Raw genomic sequence first — 22,875 nt, 5'->3', positions numbered from 1 at the left:
TGCGATGTGGGTTTTCTTTTTTTCCTTAAGAAATTACTTATAAAACAGTTTAACACATAATACGTTTTAGGTAAGACACAGAATCATATACCTTGTTGGCGACGTTTTTATGCCACTTTGTCGAGTTTTTCACTTTAGGTCTTTTTAGACCCTGAAACATACTCAAACGAATGTAATGTAGTTTCGGTTTTTCTTGGTGAACAAATCATATCAATTTAGGAATTTTTTTCTTTTGTAACAATCTCACTCATGGTTCTAGGCTAGTCATCACTGACCCTCAACCTCATGATTTTAAGTATATTTTTTTCCAAGATGTGATTATTAATTCACGATTGTAGCTTCCAATCATTTTTTTATACCGAGATAAAACTAGCATGTAGCGGATATATTTGTCTATTCTTATTACACATTTTTGTCGGATGACGTGAGGTTATTGTAAGGAAGAGCTGAATGTGATTCCCTTCTGTTAGTGAAAGGGCTGATAGACAGTTTTCTTTGGGTATATGTGTATGATTTGATATTTTAATAAGCGTGTTCATAGACCCTGTATAATTTCAGCCGTGGCATTCACCGTAATGATTCGATTTAGCGCTCGGGGCGCTTATTTACTTTTGGTACCTCAAAGGAGGGCGCTCATTCGAGGGAAGGCGGTAATTAGGGACAGGGCGCTTATCAAGGACAGGGCGCTTACCGATATTTCTTTTTTGGAAAAAGCAGAATGAGCAAAACAAAGCTTTAATGATTTTATTTGAAGAGAATCAAGAAGACTGGAAAAGGACTTGTTGTCTCTTGATCCTTCCTGACTAGAGCGACCAGCCTAGCAATCGCTGCCCTGCGTTCACCTTATTCTCTGTTTTCCCGTAGAGGGTCACCTTTATGACGAGATCATTCGTTTGAAGGAACTGTGCACTCACGTGGACATAATATAAATGAAAGACTGAGACGAAGACCACTGTTTTTGCAATGAGGCTTTAAGTGAGAAATCAAAGGAAGATGAACCCCCACAGTTGATCTCAACAGTGCTATAACTAAAGCAGAATAGGGGTACTGCAGGCGTCTTATGAGGGCGAGTTAACGTTAACTAGCTCGCGATCGTTTATTCAACCGGCCGTGTTTTGTTTGATGCAGGGAGGGGGCGGGGAAATCTTCACTCTTCCACCCCCACCCTCTTCTTATTTTTGACCGTCGACCGCCCCCTTGGTACAAATTTCTTTCCCTCCCCAGTCTCATAAACAGGTTTAGACCTTTATACCCTTAGAGTGACTAGCATCTAATTTCTCTTTACAGTATCACCCCTGGATCACGCATTAAGGTCTTAAGAATAAAGGAAATGGTCTCCAGGGATTAGCAAACAAATTCTCCTTGTCAGCACGTTGGGAAATATATAAAGAACAGTGAGGAGAATTTTCATACTAATGTGAAAGGTTAAGCAGTTTGACGAAAAAGTCGTAGAGCAGATTCCAGACCGTTGGGAAGACAGGTAAACTAAAACAATCCCCCTTCCAAGAGAACATTAAATATTTTCCGCAGTTCTTGTCAACTGGGACAGAGTAAGAGGAATCTCGTAAATCTTCAGATGTCGTGTAACACCCACGTGTCATAAGACAGATCGCTGAAGTCAAGCTTTCTAATTTGAAATGATTGTTTACTGATACATGGATTCAAGTTCTTCAAATTATGGATGACGCTATATTCTTCTGTTCTATTTTTGAAATGATGGTTACTTATAAATTTACTTAGGTTCTTCAAATTGAGGTTAACTTCATATCCTCCTGTCCTCCTTTTGCGAAGAAAAATCGTGGGGATGAATTCTCATGGACATTTTTGAGATTTCAATATAACTCCTTTTCTGCTAAGTTTCTCCATCACTTAATCAACGATCCGTGTTTCCTTCGGATAAGACAGAATTTCCTTTAGAAGAAGCTCTTAATCGTGTAGGGGCGGTCAACAAACTCACATTAAAATCTTTGTACTATTTTAGGAATGTATGCATGACAAGCGATATGGCTACGAGATCATTATAAGTAGACAAAAGATTTTTATTCTTCTAACGCGTGTGCGAGGTCGTTCTGATTGCAGAGAACGATTTCAGAGAACGCCGCCGAGTTTTCTCAAAAAATGCGGAGGAACAAGAATTTGTTAGGATAAACGGCTTCGAATCCCGTTGGTCTGACTTTTCATCAGATACCGGCAATCTCTTGTGGGTAGCAAGTACCACCTTTGATAAAGGGAAAGAGGTAAAGATGATAGGAAGAGCAAGAATCTTACTCACAAGTGAATAAAATGTAGGTTACAAATGGAAATGTAAACAAAGTTCCGTTTAGCGTGAATGCCTATAAGGGGGGCCGTAGACTAAAGTTTTCAATTGCAAGGAATGGGATTGTCAGTAAACCAAATAATTACGAAACGGGTAAACGATTAAATGAAAACACTTTTGATGATGCATTTCGGGAACAATTGATAAGGAGCTAACATTCATTTCCCATTTAAAGCGTGAGCAGTGAGCGAAGCGAAGGCGTGCACCCACCCCCCGGCGTTATTTCCCACAAATGGCTCACAGGATCTTGGGTGAAAGAAAATTAGACTGAAATGGAGTACTCAAAACTATAGTTTGATCACGTTCTGCAATTCACAGTGTTTCGAAAGTTACCTGACTTATCAACAATTTAAGAGACATACGCTAAAATGGTAGGTTTTAACTGTAAGTCCGTTTTGACAATCTTTCCATAATTTGCAGTTTTTGAACAGCTCAAAATTTAAAGACACGTCACAAAACATCTTTCAGCTATAAACGGCACCGTGCTATCACGATACAAAGCCTAGTGAACGATTTCGATGAATTTAAAAGTCCACAAGGAAGAGAAAAAGTAGATGACAAATCACTTATAACATTACGAATACGTTGTGCAAATACTTGACTGCCACTCTGATTTGGGCAACGTTGGAGACTCCTTAACTAAGTGGAAAACTAAGTGGGTAGGTAAACAAGGAATGAGGCTGATGATTGCTGAATCTAAAGCTGGCGAGATAACATCTCTATTGTATGTTAAGAAATATATCCCAATTACGAGAAAAGCTCAAATGATTTACAAATAATAACGACAATGACGAAGGTAATGATTCAACCTTTCCCGCTTTTTTTTTTCCCAACGGCTCAACGAGTCACTTTACGTCTTGAATGTGATCTAATAAATGAGGGCAAAATTCTGTTTCTTCAATTTATTTTACTTTCAAGCAACAGCTCCCCAGCAGGATACCTAAGTATTAACTGAACACCACAACAGAAATATCTTGAGCAGAGAATTTCCGGGATGAAAACATCTTATCCATTATGGTCAACCTTATGCTCTCGTAACATCCAATCACTCGTGTATGTAAGAGCACTATGCCTGTTTTTATGTGTAAGTTAATACCCATATCATTTCCCTTCACCATTTCTTTAAAATAAAATATTAAACTTGAGAAAAAGGCTCTGTCAACCAGCTGATGTTCCTTAATAACTCTTCATCACTACCGTAAAACTTAAAACCTCGATTCAATATCCCGTACCTCAAAAGCTTAATGCAGTTATTTTTCAATTTTCAAAGACTGGAAAAAACAGTAGCTTCAATCAATCTTGGATTATTTTCTTGTGCTAGCGCCTTAATAGGAAAGTTCTAATTCTTCGCGTTCAGTAACCTTCTGCCTGCCGTCCCATCACAGCACTATATGCGGCATCATTAACGTTTAAAGCTGCTGGCTCATTAGTAGGATGTCATACTATTAATTCTTAACTTGATCACCTGCAATGCCTCTAAGGATGGCCAATCCTAAACCATCTTCATTTCCTAAAAGTGCTGCTGAGTTTTTCTATAACTCGGCAAACTAGCATTCAGTGGTTATTCAGTCTTACAAAAGACAGGTTTAAAATCTCTTCAGTAATAATCCCTTTTCGACTAACAGCTGATTGAAGAGCCAGTTCTGTCATTCCGTACAACAAAATGAGAAAAATATAGGCGCAGGCACCCTTACATAAATCAAATCTTTTCGACAGTCCTGTTTGAGTTAGATCAGTGAGTAACCTCAAGAACCGAACTTAAATATCAAAACTATTTGTAAGTTACAATTGTTTGTTTGCCGTTGTCGCTGTTCCGCATATTTTTTTCGTCAGTTTTTGAGATTATTCAGCGTCTAAATATAAGAGGTATGCTTGAGCTGGAGAAGTAGAAGAGATAACAGGATTTTAAGGATTAATACGATTCTTTAGCTACCTTGAAATAATAATAATAATAATGATAATAATAATAATAATAATAATAAAAAAATCAAAAAAGAAAAAAACATTTCTTATTTGTTCCGGGTCGATAGCGATGTAAAAATTACGAAAAAGAAAAAAACAATTACGTGAAAAGTGAGTGCTTTTTATTAGTCGGTTAGCCATCACAGAAATTATTTCTGTGATGCCGGAAAATTATTTTAAATATGTTTTTTCCCCTTCAACTTTTGGATGACTATAAAACTTGGTTAAAGTAAGCAAAATTAGGTAAATTTTTTAAAGATACGGCTTCCAGAATGCAAAAATAAGTAAGATATAGCCTTTTAGAAAAACGGGCACGAACTTGTGAAACACCCTTTACACGAATATCCAGCTCAAACATCCTTCAGTGGTTCAAGTCCAGGTCAAATCCAAGTGTAAATGAGTTTGAAGCTACTTGTGATGATTGTCAGCGGACAGAGCCTCCGGAATGTGAGGACTGGAACCTAGGGACGTAACAGAAAAGGGGGAATATAGACTTAATTCCAAAGAAATTTCACTGCAAAGTTGAAAAATCCTCACTTGCGAAGCGTCATACTGTAACATGCTGGTTTAAGATGTCGTAACAATAAGTTTGTAATTAGGTCAGGAAAAAATATACAAACAAAGAAGGGTGAATCATTTTGGGAATGGGGAAAGTTATCAGAGATATTTTTCACAACTCAAAAATCTTGAGGGGCCTTTCAAGAGGGATCCATGGGGTACTGGGGGCCGGGGGTAGAATTTATCCTCAGGATGCATCCCTAATATGTGTCCCCGGAAACAGCTCATCTACGTACCAGTCTTATCCAGAATTCTCCCGCGGTTCTCCTTTCTTTTCTCGTGCGTCAGGTGCAGGGGTCCCTGCACTAAAGAGTACACGTCGTAAGTCACGTTATCACTCAGTTCACGTTTCCCTCGGCCACTTGAAGGACATTTCATCGAGCATTTGGAGCCTGGGTTGGTTGCATTGCATACAGTCACTTGGCAGTGGACGAAAACAAAGGGATGAGCAGCAATGAACTTAAAGGCTTCCACGCTGAACCGCTGAGCACGAGAAGAAGGCGATGAATGATATTTTACTGTTGCGTCACTTGGGCAGCTAAAGTAAAGCAAATTTCCTTGATCAAGGTGAAATTATGCCTAAGAATATCCTTAACAAAAGTTTTTTTTTTTAACTTATGTTGATCATCATGGAATTCAAGATTACGAAGTGTGTCCAATTTTTCTTACTTGTCACTAACTATTAGTTGCTTAGGAAAACGTCTCAAGTAACCGCAAAATAAACCAAGAGTAATTTTTCGAAAGGAGTAGAAATTAAGTGTCCAAAACATTTATCACTAAACATACCCTTTCTTTATAAACTCATATTTCAGAGAATTCTTTTGATCCTGGGTGGGCGTGGCATAACATCGATCAGCCCTGACTGACAGCTTTTTGTCATCTGTTGCCACGGATACCTCAAAGTACAATCGTCTGTGCAGCTCCACAGCAACAGGGAAATCAACTTTTGTGTAAGGATTCACAAATGCCTTGTTGTGAAACATTCTCAACGACAGTGTCAAGTTCCCTTTGGCCTTTTCTCGGAGCTCAAGTGTTGTTTTAATTGGCGTCCAACCAAGCGATGAAACTATACCATGCGCTGAGTAATAGCAGCTGAACTGCACTTTTATGTCACGTACGCGTGTTACGGCACTTTTAGCGGCCACGGGTATTTTCAGTATGTTGGAGTAGATGATAGCTGTAGGTGTATACCTCCTGGCAGTTTTACAGCCCGTCAATGATGTTGTAACGCTAAGGTGGGTCCGTCCTTCTTTGCCTTTACATTTGGTGTCCAGGAGTCGAATATTCTTTAAATCAAGACCACGGAGGAGGGTCTTTGGGATGACAATGGTCATGGTTTTATCGCCGCAGAGGACATTTACTCCAGGAGCTTTTAGTGAAAATATACAAGTATAGTAGTATAAACATACAAAATTTTAGAATCGGATGGTACATACAATCTCGATTGGAAATATGTATAAACCAAAAAAAAAACTGAAATAACTGATTCGAAACAAGTAAGTTGACACAAATTAGAACATAGGCATGCGTAGCATGCAAAAGTTAATTTTTTTGCTGTGTGGGTTGAGAGGCGACAGTTTGTATACTTAATGTTTTCAGTTTTGTAACTGAAAAGAGCATAACTTTCAAAAGAACGAAAATATCGCATCACTTCACCTTAAGAGAAAGACAGAAAAAACCTAATTTATCTGAACTCACAAATTTATTTTGTGGTCTATTACCTAAATATTTCTAAGTAAAAATGAAATCGGTGCCACGCTTACTGTTGTCTACTTCGCCGCTGTTGTTTAGTCTCGTCAGCCAACGCCCTCCATTTTCCGTTGGAGAGAGAGTGCGTTGCGTGACGAGACCAAATAACGGTTGCAAAAGAAACGCTTACCGCCGTCCCTCGAACATAGAGAAAATCAAAATTATTCGTCTATAGTAAGTTGCCTAAAAAAAAATTCCGCGTAATTTTACAACGAAAAGCAAATTGAAACTCTGTTGTACCTCTACTAGACCATAACCAAAGATATATTGCGATCTCGAATAAGTGAAGATACACTGAACAAGAGAAAACGATAATATTTCAAAGAGGGCTCCTTGATTAGTTGTTGCCCATCTAGACTTTGCCCTGTGTGTGAAAAATAAGTAATAAAATGCAGGTTGTTTTAAAAGGAATTAACAAGCGATTGGGCTAAGTTCAAGGTAGCTAAAGGCTAATTGTATTCGTAGAAAAAGTCAAAACGCGGGAGTAATGGAAATGATGGAAACTAAAGGCCCACCTAAATGTGGGACATCAGAGCGGCACCACCAGACAATAGATTCTCATAGATTAGAGCCCAGCTGTTCTAAGGCCGATTAGCACGAACCCAGGGTTAAATTTTAATCTTGTATCTTTATTACTTTGTTCAAATGCCCTTTTGGATAATTTTCTCTATTCTTTTTAGAGCATCCAATCTTAAGATTGTACACAAATTACATTAAAATGAATTTTTTTTAAAGCTTTCAGATTTGAAATCAGTTTTCACATTAACCCTGGGTTATCTTAACCCAGCTTTGAACAACCCGGCCCACGACTCACTACACTTTTTTTTGGCTCTTGTGCGTGCAAGGTTAAGCAACCCAGGCCAGCCCAGCTCATACCCACTCCCAGCACCGGCGTAAGAGCAGGTGGCAAGAGAGTGCTGATTTCGCACTTACTTCGCTGTAAGACAGATCAATGCCTTTGTTGAGATCCTCCCCTTTTGGGGGCAAAGCTAGCTTTTCTTTGATCGACAGAGTGGGCGTGCTTGCAAGAGCATTCTTGCTGACCACATTATCCATAAGATACATGTTATAGGCAAACGTTTTAGCAATACTAAAGTCCTTGAACTTGAGGGAAAACAAGCGGTTGGTAAAACTAAAGGCTTTCCTCATCCTGTCATAAATTTCCTGTTCCATGTTGCGGCCAGCCCAGGACTGACTGACCGGCCACAAAAGGAAGACATTCTGGAATCTCCACTAAAGCTTAATAGCAACATTAAAAGAAGGTAAAAGAACAGTTAATGTGTATGTGTTTATGTGCTGAGGTATGTACTACGTATGTCTGAGGGTAGGTACATAATAGTTCTATTGAAAATTTAAAAGTTACACAAAATTTGGATTAAGCAGAAATTTTTTTTGTATGTCATAATGTAGCATCTAACAATCTAGAGATTCTTGCCATATCCATATTTCAGCATTACACTAGTTATAATCAAAACATGTGTTTCACCCTTCCATTTTTCAGTGCCAAATAAGTTCATATAAGACAACAATCATACCTGCTGAGCAACCATACAGCTCCATCCTTAGTGATATATGACCATACCATGCTGTTGGTCGAAGTTTGATGTAGCGAGCTTTGATGGGTGGGTTTAACTGGTGATAAACAATGCTGTCTCTGTCTTTATTTCTTTTGAATACCTACAAATACATGCAAGTAAAATTAATAATCAGTTACCACAGTCATGCCATTTTAAAGGTAGTTTAAAGTTACATTTAAAATTATAACATGTTGATTGCACTAGCTGTAAATATGCAAGAGATAATCAAGAAACTCAAATTTTGAATGCCAGGCTAGATATGTAGTAGACTGCATGATCAGGGGCTTAGCTCCTTGGTATTTGCAGATGACTTAACTATGAAATACTTGCAACATATTATATAACAAGAATCTATACTGCGCAGACAAAGATATGTTTTTAACAGTTTTAAGCCAAGTAACTGCTTGTACATTTACCTTAGGTGAACTCTGTCCTGGTACTTTATAGTAGTAAAAGTTCACTCCATCTTCACTGTACTGCAGTTTGTATGCTGTTACCCACTGGCTGTGAGCATTTCTTCACTGCGTTGCTATACTTGTTAATTTGGTGTAACTGCCAAGAACCACCTGTATCCATTGATTTCCATTATTCTTCCCTGCTGACCATCTCCCTTGCTTGCCTCCACCAGCCTTGAAGTTCAATCTTCCCTGGATTGCTGCATGATTTCTATCCCATTCTGAAGATGCAGTGACTTGAGTGTCTTTAATGCCTCCACTCTCCAAACCAAGAGGTGCTGAACATTCTTTACAGAAATAAGGAAGGAAAAAGAAGAGTTTATTTGTATGTGTTTACATACTGAGGTATGTAGGTATGTTTGAGGGTAGGTACATAATAGTTCTATTGAAAATTTAAAAGTTACACAAAATTTGGATCAAGCAGAAATTTTCTATGTATGTCATAATGTAGCATCTAACAATATACCAATTCTTGTTATATCCATGTTTCAGCATTATACTGGTTATAATCAAAACATGTGTTTCACCCCTCCATTCTTAAGTCCCAATTAAGTTCATGTAAGAGAACAATCTTACCTGCTGAGCAACCATACAGCTCCATCCTAAGTGATATATGACCGTACCATGCTGTTGGTCGAAGTTTGATGTAGCGAGCTTTGATGGGTGGGTTTAACTGGTGATAAACAATGCTGTCTCTGTCTTTATTTCCTTTGAATACCTACAAATACATGCAAGTAAAATTAATAATCAGTTACCACAGTCATGCCATTTTAAAAGGTAGTTTAAACTTAAATTTAAAATTATAACATGTTGATTGCACTAGCTGTAAATATGCAAGAGAAAGTCAAGACACACCAATTTTTAATGCCAGGCTAGATATGTAGCATACTTAACTTTTTCCATAGTAGAATGCATGATCAGGGGCTTAGCCCCTTGGTATTTGCAGATGACTTAATTATGAAATACTTGCAACATATTATAACTGTTACCTCTATACTGTGCAGACATAAGGATATGTTTTTAACAGTTTTAAACCAAGTAACTGCTTCTACATTTACCTTAGGTGAGCTCTGTCCCGGTACTTTGTAGTAGTAGAAGGTCACTCCATCTTCACTGTACTGCAGTTTGTATGCTGTTACCCACTGGCTGTGAGCATTCCTTCCCTGTGTTGCTATACTTGTTAATTTGGTGTAACTGCCAAGAGCCACCTGTATCCATTGATTTCCATTATTCTTCCCTGCTGACCATCCTCCTTGCTTGCCACCACCAGCCTTGAAGTTCAATCTTCCCTGGATTGCTGCATGATTTCTATCCCATTCTGAAGATGCAGTGACCTGAGCGTCTTTAATGCGTCCACTCTTCAAACCAAGAGGTGCCGAACATTCTTTACAGAAATAAAGAAGGTAAAAGAACAGTTTATGTGTATGTGTTTATGTACTGAGGTAGGTAGGTATGTTTGAGGGTAGGTACATACAGTTCTAGCAAAAATTAAAAATTAGACAAAATTTGGATCAAGCAGAAATGTTCTACACATCTCATAATGTAGTATCTAACAATCTACAGTTTCTTGTTATATCCATTTCAGCATTATACTGGTTATAATCAAAACATGTGTTTCACCCTTCCATTTTTCAGTGCCAAATAAGTTCATATAAGACAACAATCATACCTGCTGTGCAACCATACAGCTCCATCCTTAGTGATATATGACCATACCATGCTGTTGATCGAAGTTTGATGTAGCGAGCTTTGATGGGTGGGTTTAACTGGTGATAAACAATGCTGTCTCTGTCTTTATTTCCTTTGAATACCTACAAATACATTCAAGTAAAATTAATAATCAGTTACCACAGTCATGCCATTTTAAAAGGTAGTTTAAACTTACATTTAAAATTATAACATGTTGATTGCACTAGCTGTAAATATGCAAGAGATAATCAAGAAACTCAAACTTTGAATGCCAGGCTAGATATGTGGCATAATCAACTTTTTCCATAGTAGACTGCATGATCAGGGGCTTAGCTCCTTGGTATTTGCAGATGACTTAATTATGAAATACTTGCAACATATTATAACTGTTACCTCAGTCTATACTGTGCAGACATACAGATATGTTTTTAACAGTTTTAAACCAAGCAACTGCTTCTACATTTACCTTAGGTGAACTCTGTCCTGGTACTTTATAGTAGTAAAAGTTCACTCCATCTTCACTGTACTGCAGTTTGTATGCTGTTACCCACTGGCTGTGAGCATTCCTTCCCTGTGTTGCTATACTTGTTAATTTGGTGTAACTGCCAAGAGCCACCTGTATCCATTGATTTCCATTATTCTTCCCAGCTGACCATCCTCCTTGCTTGCCTCCACCAGCCTTGAAGTTTAATCTTCCCTGGATTGCTGCATGATTTCTATCCCATTCTGAAGATGCAGTGACCTGAGCATCTTTAATGCGTCCACTCTCCAAACCAAGAGGTGCCAAACATTCTTTACAGAAAAACAGAAGGTAAAAGAACAGTCTATGTGTATCTGTTTATGTACTGAGGTATGTAGGTATGTTTGAGGGTAGGTACATACAGTTCCAGTAAAAATTAAAAAATTAGACACAATTTGGATCAAGCAGAAATGTTCTACACACCTCATTATGTAGTAAGTAACAATCTACAGTTTCTTGTTATATCCATTTCAGCATTATACTGGTTATAATCAAAACATGTGTTTCATCCATCCATTTTTCAGTGCCAAATAAGTTCATATAAGACAACAATCATACCTGCTGAGCAACCATACAGCTCCATCCTTAGTGATATATGACCATACCATGCTGTTGGTTGAAGTTTGATGTAGCGAGCTTTGATGGGTGGATTTAACTGGTGATAAACAATGCTGTCTCTGTCTTTATTTCCTTTGAATACCTACAAATACATTCAAGTAAAATTAATAATCAGTTACCACAGTCATGCCATTTTAAAAGGTAGTTTAAACTTACATTTAAAATTATAACATGGTGATTGCACTAGCTGTAAATATACAAGAGATAATCAAGAAACTCAAACTTTGAATGCCAGGCTAGATATGTGGCATAATCATTTTTTCCATAGTAGAATGCATGATCAGGGGCTTAGCTCCTTGATATTTGCAGATGACTTGATTATGAAATACTTGCAACATATTATAACTGTTACCTCAGTCTATACTGTGCAGACATAAAGATATGTTTTTAACAGTTTTAAACCAAGTAACTGCTTCTACATTTACCTTAGGTGAGCTCTGTCCCGGTACTTTGTAGTAGTAGAAGGTCACTCCGTCTTCACTGTACTGCAGTTTGTATGCTGTTACCCACTGGCTGTGAGCATTCCTTCCCTGTGTTGCTATACTTGTTAATTTGGTGTAACTGCCAAGAGCCACCTGTATCCATTGATTTCCATTATTTTTCCCAGCTGACCATCCTCCTTGCTTGCCACCACCAGCCTTGAAGTTCAATCTTCCCTGGATTGCTGCATGATTTCTATCCCATTCTGAAGATGCAGTGACTTGAGCATCTTTAATGCGTCCACTCTCCAAACCAAGAGGTGCCGAACATTCTATACAGAAATAAGAAGGTAAAAGAACAGTCTATGTGTATGTGTTTATGTACTGAGGTATGTAGGTATGTTTGAGGGTAGGTACATACAGTTCGATTGAAAATTTAGAAGTTACACAAAATTTGGATCAAGGGGAAATTTTTTTTGTATGTCATAATGTAGTATCTAACAATCTACAGTTTCTTGCCATATTCATATTTCAGCATTATACTAGTTATAACCAAAACATGTGTTTCACCCTTCCATTTTTCAGTGCCAAATAAGTTCATGTAAGACAATTATCTTACCTGCTGAGCAACCATACAGCTCCATCCTTAGTGATATATGACCGTACCATGCTGTTGGTCGAAGTTTGATGTAGAGAGCTTTGATGGGTGGGTTTAACTGGTGATAAACAATGCTGTCTCTGTCTTTATTTCCTTTGAATACCTACAAATACATGGAAGTAAAATTAATAATCAGTTGCCACAGTCATGTCATTTTTAATGTCAGTTTCAACTTGCATTTATTAGTCAACTTAGTATCTTTCCTTCGTCTGAAGAACTTACACGGCCACCTAAATATGTTTCTGATAACAAGATACGTCATTCAATAACTCGACTTAATGCATGTATGAAGCTGCTTCGGCTAATATATTTCACCACGTATGTTTGTGCTGCCAGTTGCATCGTTCTCTGTGGTGATGTGGAGCTTAGTCCTGGACCTATTGCAGTTAGCGATACACAAAAGTGTCCTCTCTGTCTCAAAATTACAAAAACAGATGATGCTTGTCTTCCCTGTACTTCATGCAAGAAGGATTTTCATCTAATGAGTCTTGGTCCTGATTTTGACTCTTCAGGCCACTGTCATATGAGCAGCTCTGATAACAACATGTCACTCGATGATCTTAGTGAAGATGAGATTGATCTTCCTTTAAAACTTCAAGAAATTGTCAATAATCGTGGCTTGAAATTGATACATCAGAACATTTAAAGCCTACCATGGAAAATCGACCAACTACGCCTTCTGTTAAGGAAACTCAAATCTAGTATTCACATCTTTGGGCACACTGAAACTTGGTGAAAGCACTCAATTCCTGACAATGAATTATCAATTCCTGGTTATAAACTGTTTAGAAAGGACAGACAGGGGAAAGGTGGAGGCGTAGCAATATGTTCGCAATGATGTTATGGTTGACAGAAGAGAAGACCTTGAAAGGCCCGACATAGAAGGCCTTTGGCTTGAAGTTTCCCTTCCAAAGTCGCATAGTTTACTAACCAGTTGTTTATACCGACCTCCAAACTCATCTAACCACTATGATAAAGGTTTCTGTTCAAAAATGAATAACATTCTGAACACTGCTGTCTCAAAGGGTCAAGAAGTGCTTTTACTTGGAGATTGGAACACTGACTTTGCATCAAAATGCTCAACTATCCCAGAATGTAACCAACTTAAATCTTTATTTAAATTGTTGCAGTTTACTCAAATAATCAAGGAGCCTACAAGAGTCACCGCAGAATCTAGAACTATGATTGATCTGATTGCTACAAACCATCCACAAAACATTAAAGACTCTGGGGTCGTCACCGGTACTAGCTTAAGCGATCATGAAATGTCTTTCTGTGTCAGAAAGATAAATTGGAAAAAGACTCCATAACAACTTAAAACATTTCGAAATTATGCAAATTACGACCCAGATAAATTCCTTGAGGACTTGAAAAACACAGACTTCAATCTCCCAAGTGAAAACGTTAACAATAAGGACGTTAATGAGCTTTGGCAGTCCTTCAAAGATAAGTTTACCAACATAGCAGAACGTCACACCCCACTATTGTAAAACGTGTTAGGGGCTTAAACAATTATTTCCTTGGCTCAATACTTCTATCAAACGTCAAATGAGACAAAGGGATTATTTACAGAAAAAAGCTCACACCACCGGACTTCCCTCAGACTGAAAAGATACCACTTACAAAGAAATTGAGTTACCAATTTAATCAGAAAGGAAAAGGAAAACTACAATCGAAGGCTGATCAACGAGAATGCTGGCGATCCCAACTCATTCTGGTGAACAGTTAAGAAAATCCTGCTCTCCGAAAGCAAAGAACCATCACCAAAACTCAAAAGTTGATGGTCAAGTAATAACTGAAAAAAGCTCAATTGCAAATTCTTTCAACAATGTCTTTGTACATACAGCTATCAACCTTTGCAAATCATTTATAAATGCTGCATCGAACCTCTTGTCAAGTATATCTTTAACAAAAGCTACAAACTCTTCTTTTCTGTTTACAAATATTTCTCAATCTACTGTTCTGTCTGAAATTCGACCACTTAAATCAGGCAAAGCTGTGGGCTTAGATAATATTCCACCAAGACTTCTAAAGGACGCTTCTGCAATAGTCACTAAACCTATTACAGCAATAATTAATGCTTCACTGTCTCAGAGCAAAGTTCCAGACGTCTGGAAAGCTACTTATGTTATTCCATTATTTAAGAAAGGGAGGAAAGACAATGTTGACAATTATCACCCCATATCTATCTTACCTGCAATATCAGAGTTACTTGAATGAGTGGTGCATACTCAACTAGTAAGTTATTTACAAGAAAACCGTCTACTTAGCCCATTCCAATGTGGATTTTGCAAACAACACTCAACAACATTTTATGTTTTTAACAGTTTTAAACTAAATAACTGCTTCTACATTTACCTTAGGTGAACTCTGTCCTGGTACTTTATAGTAGTAGAAGTTCACTCCATCTTCACTGTACTGCAGTTTGTATGCTGTTACCCACTGGCTGTGAGCATTTCTTCCCTGTGTTGCTATACTTGTTAATTTGGTGTAACTGCCAAGAGCTACCTGTATCCATTGATTTCCATTATTCTTCCCAGCTGACCATCCTCCTTGCTTGCCTCCACCAGCCTTGAAGTTCAATCTTCCCTGGATTGCTGCATGATTTCTATCCCATTCTGAAGATGCAGTGACCTGAGCATCTTCAATGCGTCCACTCTCCAAACCAAGAGGTGCCGAACATTCTTTACAGAAATACAGAAGGTAAAGGAACAGTTTATGCCTATGTATTTATTTACTGAGGTATGTAGGTATGTTTGAGGGTAGGTACATACAGTTCTATTAAAAAGTTAAAAGTTACACAAAATTTGGATTAAGGAGAAATTTTTTTGTATGTCATAATGTAGCATCTAACAATATACAGTTTCTTGTTATATCCATTTCAGCATTATACTGGTTATAATCAAAACATGTGTTTCACCCTTCCACTCTTAAGTGCCAAATATTTTCATGTAAAACAACAATCCTACCTGCTGAGCAACCATACAGCTCCATCCTAAGTGATATATGACCGTACTAAGTGATATATGACCGAAGTTTGATGTAGTGAGCTTTGATGGGTGGGTTTAACTGGTGATAAACAATGCTGTCTCTGTCTTTATTTCCTTTGAATACCTACAAATACATTCAAGTAAAATTAATAATCAGTTACCACAGTCATGCCATTTTAAAAAGGTAGTTTAAACTTACATTTAAAATTATAACATGTTGATTGCACTAGCTGTAAATATGCAAGAGAAAGTCCAGAAACTCCAATTTTGAATGCCAGGCTAGATATGTGGCATAATTAACTTTTTCCACAGTAGAATGCATGATCAGGGGCTTAGCCCCTTGGTATTTGCAGATGACTTAATTATGAAATACTTGCAACATATTATAACTGTTATCTCTATACTGAGCAGACATAAGGATATGTTTTTAACAGTTTTAAACCAAGTAACTGCTTCTACATTTACCTTAGGTGAACTCTGTCCCGGTACTTTGTAGTAGTAGAAGGTCACTCCATCTTCACTGTACTGCAGTTTGTATGCTGTTACCCACTGGCTGTGAGCATTCCTTCCCTGTGTTGCTATACTTGTTAATTTGGTGTAACTGCCAAGAGCTACCTGTATCCATTGATTTCCATTATTCTTCCCAGCTGACCATCCTCCTTGCTTGCCTCCACCAGCCTTGAAGTTCAATCTTCCCTGGATTGCTGCATGATTTCTATCCCATTCTGAAGATGCAGTGACCTGAGCATCTTTAATGCGTCCACTCTCCAAACCAAGAGGTGCCGAACATTCTTTACAGAAATACAGAAGGTAAAAGAACAGTTTATGTGTATGTGTTTATGTACTGAGGTATGTAGGTATGTTTGAGGGTAGGTACATACAGTTCTAGTAAAAATTAAAAAATTACACAAAATTTGGATCAAGCAGAAATGTTCTACGCATCTCATAATGTAGTATCTAACAATCTACAGTTTCTTGTTCTATCCATTTCAGCATTATACTGGTTATAATCAAAACATGTGTTTCATCCATCCATTTTTCAGTGCCAAATAAGTTCATGTAAGACAACAATCTTACCTGCTGAGCAACCATACAGCTCCATCCTTAGTGATATATGACCATACCATGCTGTTGGTCGAAGTTTGATGTAGCGAGCTTTGATGGGTGGGTTTAACTGGTGATAAACAATGCTGTCTCTGTCTTTATTTCCTTTGAATACCTACAAATACATACAAGTAAAATTAATAATCAGTTACCACAGTCATGTTATTGTTTATGTCAGTTTCAACTTACATTTAAAATTGTAACAGGTTGATTGCACTTGTTGTAAATATGCAAGAGAAAGTCAAAGGCTAGATATGTGGTATAATTAATTTTTTCCATAGTAGAATGCATGATTAGGGGCTTAGCCCCTTGGTATTTGCAGATGACTTAATTATGAAATACTTGCAACATATTATAACTGTTACCTCAGTCTATAATAATAGTTTGATGTAGCGAGCTTTAATGGGTGGGTTTAACTGGTGATAAACAATGCTGTCTCTGTCTTTATTTCCAATTCAATTCAATTCAATTCAATTCAATTCAATTTTATTTGTTAGCAATACAATATTATCACAGTCCTAGGTGACCCGCAATTAGCAAGCTATTCTAGGCGGGCCACCCTTCTAAAACAAGTGCTGTCTCTGCTAAGGATCACATACCGATACAATTAAACAAAGATAATCATTAATAAAAATACAATTGTTAAATAAAATAAAATAAAATTAAGTCCGTTGAATAATTAAATAATCAATTGCAAAGTTATCAAGATATATAATACAATTGAAACAAGACTTAAACGAAGAGTTACTTTATCAAGAGATATTTACAAATTTCTGAGCAGCGTATATCAACATTCATCTCCTCATTTTCCAAAAGTTTTAACAGGCGATTTTTAAGTTCACGCTTAAACGGGGTTCTGTTTTTAATACGAAGTTCTTTTGGGATGCTATTCCACAATCTTACACCTATTCTAGCAAAAGAAAATAAAAGTTGGTTAGTTCTAGACGCTTTAACGTACAGATTAGCCGTTGCTGAGAATCTTGTGAAATGGTGATGAACCTGCTCGGAGTGGATAAAGAGCATAGAAATATTAGACGGGGCACGGTGATTATCAATGTCATGCATCAAAGAGGAAACCAAATGAGAATAGAGCATAGTTATTGGTAAGATTCTGGAGTTAACAAATAGCGGGGCACTATGAGATTTGCTATCCGCAAAATACATTAGTCGTAGAGCACGTTTTTGTAAAATGAGAACCTTATTTAAATGAGTGTTAGCAGCTTGTCCCCAGGCAATAAGACCATAAGAGATATAGGGTTCAATTAAGGAGCGGTAGATGTTAAGAAGTGTGGCAAATGGGACAAGATGTCTTAACCTGGCAATTATACCAATTCCTTTACTAACTTTAGATGAGATATAATCAATATGATACTTCCAAGAGAGGTTATTATCTATCAGAATTCCTAGATATTTCACAAAAGTTTTTTGTTCTAGAGATACACTTTTTTTAAGATCGTTATTATAAATTTTCAAGTGAACTATGTAGTCCAATTTGCGTTGGTAAGGATGGAAAATAACAAAGTTAGATTTACTAGTGTTAAGAGAAAGTTTGTTTGCGTCCAACCAGTCACCCACTTTTGCGAGTTCATCATTAACAACTTTTTCAAGATCCTTAAGATCTTTGTTTGAATAAAGCAAGTTAGTATCGTCAGCAAATAGGTAAAACTCAAAAATCTGGGAGCAACGGTAAATGTCGTTAACATAAATCAAAAAGAGAAGGGGGCCAAGTACAGACCCTTGAGGGACACCACAAACTATCTCTTCTATATTCGACACGGTTGAACCAATTTGAGTCGACTGGTTCCTGTTCAACAAGTACGAAGAGAACCAGTTATTAATTATTCCTCTGACTCCATAATGATATAATTTGTGCAGTAAGATTGAGTGATCCACCGTATCAAAAGCCTTTTTTAGGTCAATAAAAATACCACAAGAGAATAACTTTGCATCAATATTAGTTTGAATTTTGCTTAAGATATCTAAAATTGCATGTTGGGTTGAACACTTGTCTCTAAATCCATATTGAGAAGTAAAAAAGATACCGTTTTTTTCGCAATGTGATTTAAGACGTTTAGCCATCAATTTCTCAAATAATCGATTGAAGACAGAAAGGAGGGAAATTGGGCGGTAATTACATGGATCAGTTTCGTCTCCCGATTTGTAGATAGGAATTACTTTGGCATGCTTCAAAAGATGGGGATAAATACCCGTTGAGATAGACTTATTCATCATGGCAGCTAAGAGTGGAGAAAGGATATGGCGCCCAGATTTTAGAAGATGAACCGGGCAAGAATATAGGCCATATACTTTATTACTGGGTATAGCCAAGATTTCCAAGTCCACCTCGGATGGAACGACGGGATCAAAAAAGAAAGACTTAAAGTGATTAGTGCCGACAAGGTAGTCTGTTGGTCGAAGTTTGATGTAGCGAGCTTTGATGGGTGGGTTTAACTGGTGATAAACAATGCTGTCTCTGTCTTTATTTCCTTTGAATACCTACAAATACATTCAAGTAAAATTAAGAAATACTTGCAACATATTATAACTGTCACCTCTATACTGCGCAGATATAAGGATTTGTTTTTAACAGTTTTACACCAAGTAACTGCCTCTACATTCACCTTACGTGAACTCTGTTCACCTAAGGTATTCTGTCTAATTGAGTGTTGCTTAAACAAAGCAAATATATATATATATAGATATATAGTTATTAAGATATATTAATTTAATCCCTAATTAACATCCTAACAAATCAGTATGCATATTCTCCATACTGTTTGCTATACTTTTCCTAAGGTTCTGACAAGGAGAATTTGTCTAACAATCACAAGCTAGTTTACTTGGCGATCATTTCTTTTATTCCCATGACCTTAGTGTGTGATCCAGAACTGATATTGTAAGGAGAAATTAGATGCCAGTCACTCTTAGGGGTTTAAAGGTTAAAGACTTTTCCAACACAAGGAGAGCAAAAAAATTCCCTTTCTATCTTCTGGAGATTTAAACCACTGAGTGCACACTAGTAATAATTATTTGAAGGATGATATAGTTAAAGCACTGGGTCTTTCATTAATACCCAGTCATGGTTACTTGCAATCCATTAGCCAGAAGGTTGGGGTGTCATGTGGGACTTTGAAGGAGAGAAAAACACCAAAGAAAAGATAATCAATCAAAAGGTTATCGCTAAGTGCAAGCTGCTTGTAAAGTTCACTGGATGAAAAAGCAGTGATGGCCAGCTGAATTTTTGGCCTGCAATGACATAATAAAGCACACTCAGCACTAATCTGAGGTTACATTGTAAACTCGCTAGAGAATAGACAAACAATTCTGAGTGATAGTCACTAATTAAAATCAACTCTGGATTGTATGAATTTAGAGGTCAGAAAAAAAGCATATAAGGGAACTTTATTGCCATCATTCATCTAACAATCATAAGGCCATCAAATTAGAAACACAACATGAAAAAGTTCTTTCTTTTTTTGGTCTATCACACAACAAGATAAATGGTAATTTGTTTCATGATTTAAGAGGCTTTCCTCCTTTGAGTTTCCCTTTTTCTTCATGCTTAGGAATAGACAGCACAATCACCTACATGCCAACATTTTTGGCATCACTTTGATGCCAAAATATTATTCAATTCATGTAATAATGATTTAACTGTGACAAAATATAATTTTAGTTGTGAAAGTAATTATCAGTTATAAGTTGCCTAAAAAATAATGATAATTGAACTCTGTGTTGTGCAATTTGTCTCAGTAATCACATGATTTCGAGTGCAATTTGGAATAAATAGGCACAAGTGATTTTTTTTGAAGACTAACAAAATTGCACGAGCCCGTAGGGTGAGTGCAATTTGTGGTCTTTGAAAAAATTAGGTCTGAAATCATGTGCATGATTTGAAATCAGACAAAAATTGCACAACATGAAGTTCAATTACCCCTTAATTACCTAGTCCAGTTTGAAATTGCAAATTTAGTCCCTCAGATAAGGATTTTTGTCTACAAATATTTTTATTGATCTAGTAGTGAGCTGGTTTGTAGAAGGTTACAAAAGTTGTTTTTCATTTTCTTGCAATTTGATTGCTTTCTTTGTAAACAAGTCTTGAAATCTGATTGGTTGTTGTGTCTTGGTAAGGCTTCCTTATTAGCAGGGAAAATATGTGATTTAAAGCTCATGAATTAATTGCACCAATGAGAGCCAATCAGATTACAAGGATCATCAGTAATTTTAAACTAGATGAAATAAAGTCTGTAAACGAAGCACCCTCAAGAATGTTATACAAGACTGCATCCAGTATTATTTATGAAAAGACAGCCTATTTAATATTCTCCTTGTGACCCAAGCCATTTTCAAAGGAAACGACATGAACTTCAACAGATTTTCCTTCATTTAAAGGTTCATTTTCTACACATACCAAAAGGATACACCTGAAAATCATTCAGTAGGTGACACATGGCAGTAGACATACCTTAGGTGAACTCTGTCCTGATACTTTATAGTAGTAAAATTTCACTCCATCTTCACTGTACTGCAGCTTGTATGCCGTTACCCACTGGCTGTGAGCATTCCTTCCCTGTGTTGCTATACTTGTTAATTTGGTGTAACTGCCAAGAGCCACCTGTATCCATTGATTTCCATTATTCTTCCCAGCTGACCATCCTCCTTGCTTGCCTCCACCAGCCTTGAAGTTCAATCTTCCCTGGATTGCTGCATGATTTCCATCCCACTGTGAAGATGCAGTGATTTGAGCATCTTTGATGCGGCCATTCTCCATACCAAGAGTACTTAAACATTCTTTACATGACAAAAATAAATGAATAAACACATATTGTTGGGAATGTAAGAGGAATAAAATTATTCATAGCCCTGCAGTTGCTGCTTTAATAGAATTGTATTTCTTGACTTCAGTGGCAAGGGTAAATTTGTTTACCACAATTTATTAAGCATGCATATCAAGCTGTGTTGTGGGTTTTCTCCTTTTCTGCAAGATTACATCAAAAATAAACAATCATTGATTTCATTGATTAATAGTGCCTTTGGCATCTTTAAATTTAAAATGGTATGCTTAGTTTGTAAGAATCATTTTTAACTAGACTGCAATGGAAAATGTAAAAGAAATTTCTTCTCAAACATTAGCCCATTGTTTCGTGTTTATGAATCAGTTCAAATAGGTGATTTAAAGTGCAAATTTTCCTTCTCAAGCAAACTGATGTTATTAATAATAATCTTGAATGCTTTCATTATTTTGAAAACTTGTTTGATCTATCTGCAGTCTGCAGTATACCTTTAGTCCTGACCATTTTCTGAGCACCAAACATCATCAATTCCAATTGTAGATCAGGTTACTTTCCAGATCAACATGTTGAAAACTGTATTAACCATAATTATATGTAGCAGACAGCATTAAAGTTTAATTGTACCATCTGTACATGTAATGTTAACCCTTAAACTCTCAAAATGTTTAATATGTAACTTCTATTTGTAACATCCATATTTATAATCATTATTACTTGGATATAGAACATTGCTTAGGCAAATTATTTTTCAACTAAAACTGTGGTTTTTTTTTTCTTCTGTTCTCTATTGCTGAGCTCAGTGACATGTCTGACTAGGACAGATCAAAAACTACAGTACATGCATTAAATTAAAGTTTGGTTGTCATTCACTTTCATTCTAAAGCACATCATGACTTGTTATGACAGGTTCAGTACACATCCAAAAGTCAAGAAAAATACGATCTTTCCACAATTTACAGCCACAAAGTCAATTTTATGTGTACATGCCACCTAAAAACAGCATTTCGATTTGGTATTTTCATTATTATCTTTTTTCTCTCTTTTTTTGATCGATTGGATAATTGGACTCCTTAGTATAATTCCGAACGCACAGTGCCTGTATCACTCGAGCACTCATAAGGTTTCAAATCAGACACATAACGCGTTTGGCGATACCGCAAATAACAAAAAACTGAGAGTAAACGTACAGTTTAAATTACATTACCCACGCAAACACCTTTCCTAATTGCGGCTTCGACATTCAGCGATTCCAGATATTTTCATTACCTCAACAACTAACTCACTTACATCTTTGTATGGTCCAGTACTAGCTGGCATGGATTGCTAAAGTTTGTTTCATTTAATTTATCGATATGTGCCACCATTTCGCTCGAGCCCCTTGCACACATTGCCTCCACGAACATACATCGGATTGATCTTTCGAAATCGATAAGCAATCGGCCAAACCGAGTATTACAACCGAGCTC

The 22,875-nt window shown here is 36.9% G+C and overlaps 1 pseudogene; it reads right to left on the bottom strand.

Moving 5' to 3' along the window:
* Window positions 1-4,474: 4,474 nt before the first annotated feature.
* LOC136283924 (uncharacterized) lies at window positions 4,475-21,411 on the bottom strand (annotated as a pseudogene).
* Window positions 21,412-22,875: the final 1,464 nt, after the last annotated feature.

Source organism: Pocillopora verrucosa, chromosome 10, assembly GCF_036669915.1.
Source record: "Pocillopora verrucosa isolate sample1 chromosome 10, ASM3666991v2, whole genome shotgun sequence".
Lineage (NCBI taxonomy): Eukaryota > Metazoa > Cnidaria > Anthozoa > Scleractinia > Pocilloporidae > Pocillopora > Pocillopora verrucosa.
This window is presented reverse-complemented; position numbering and strand designations above follow the sequence as displayed.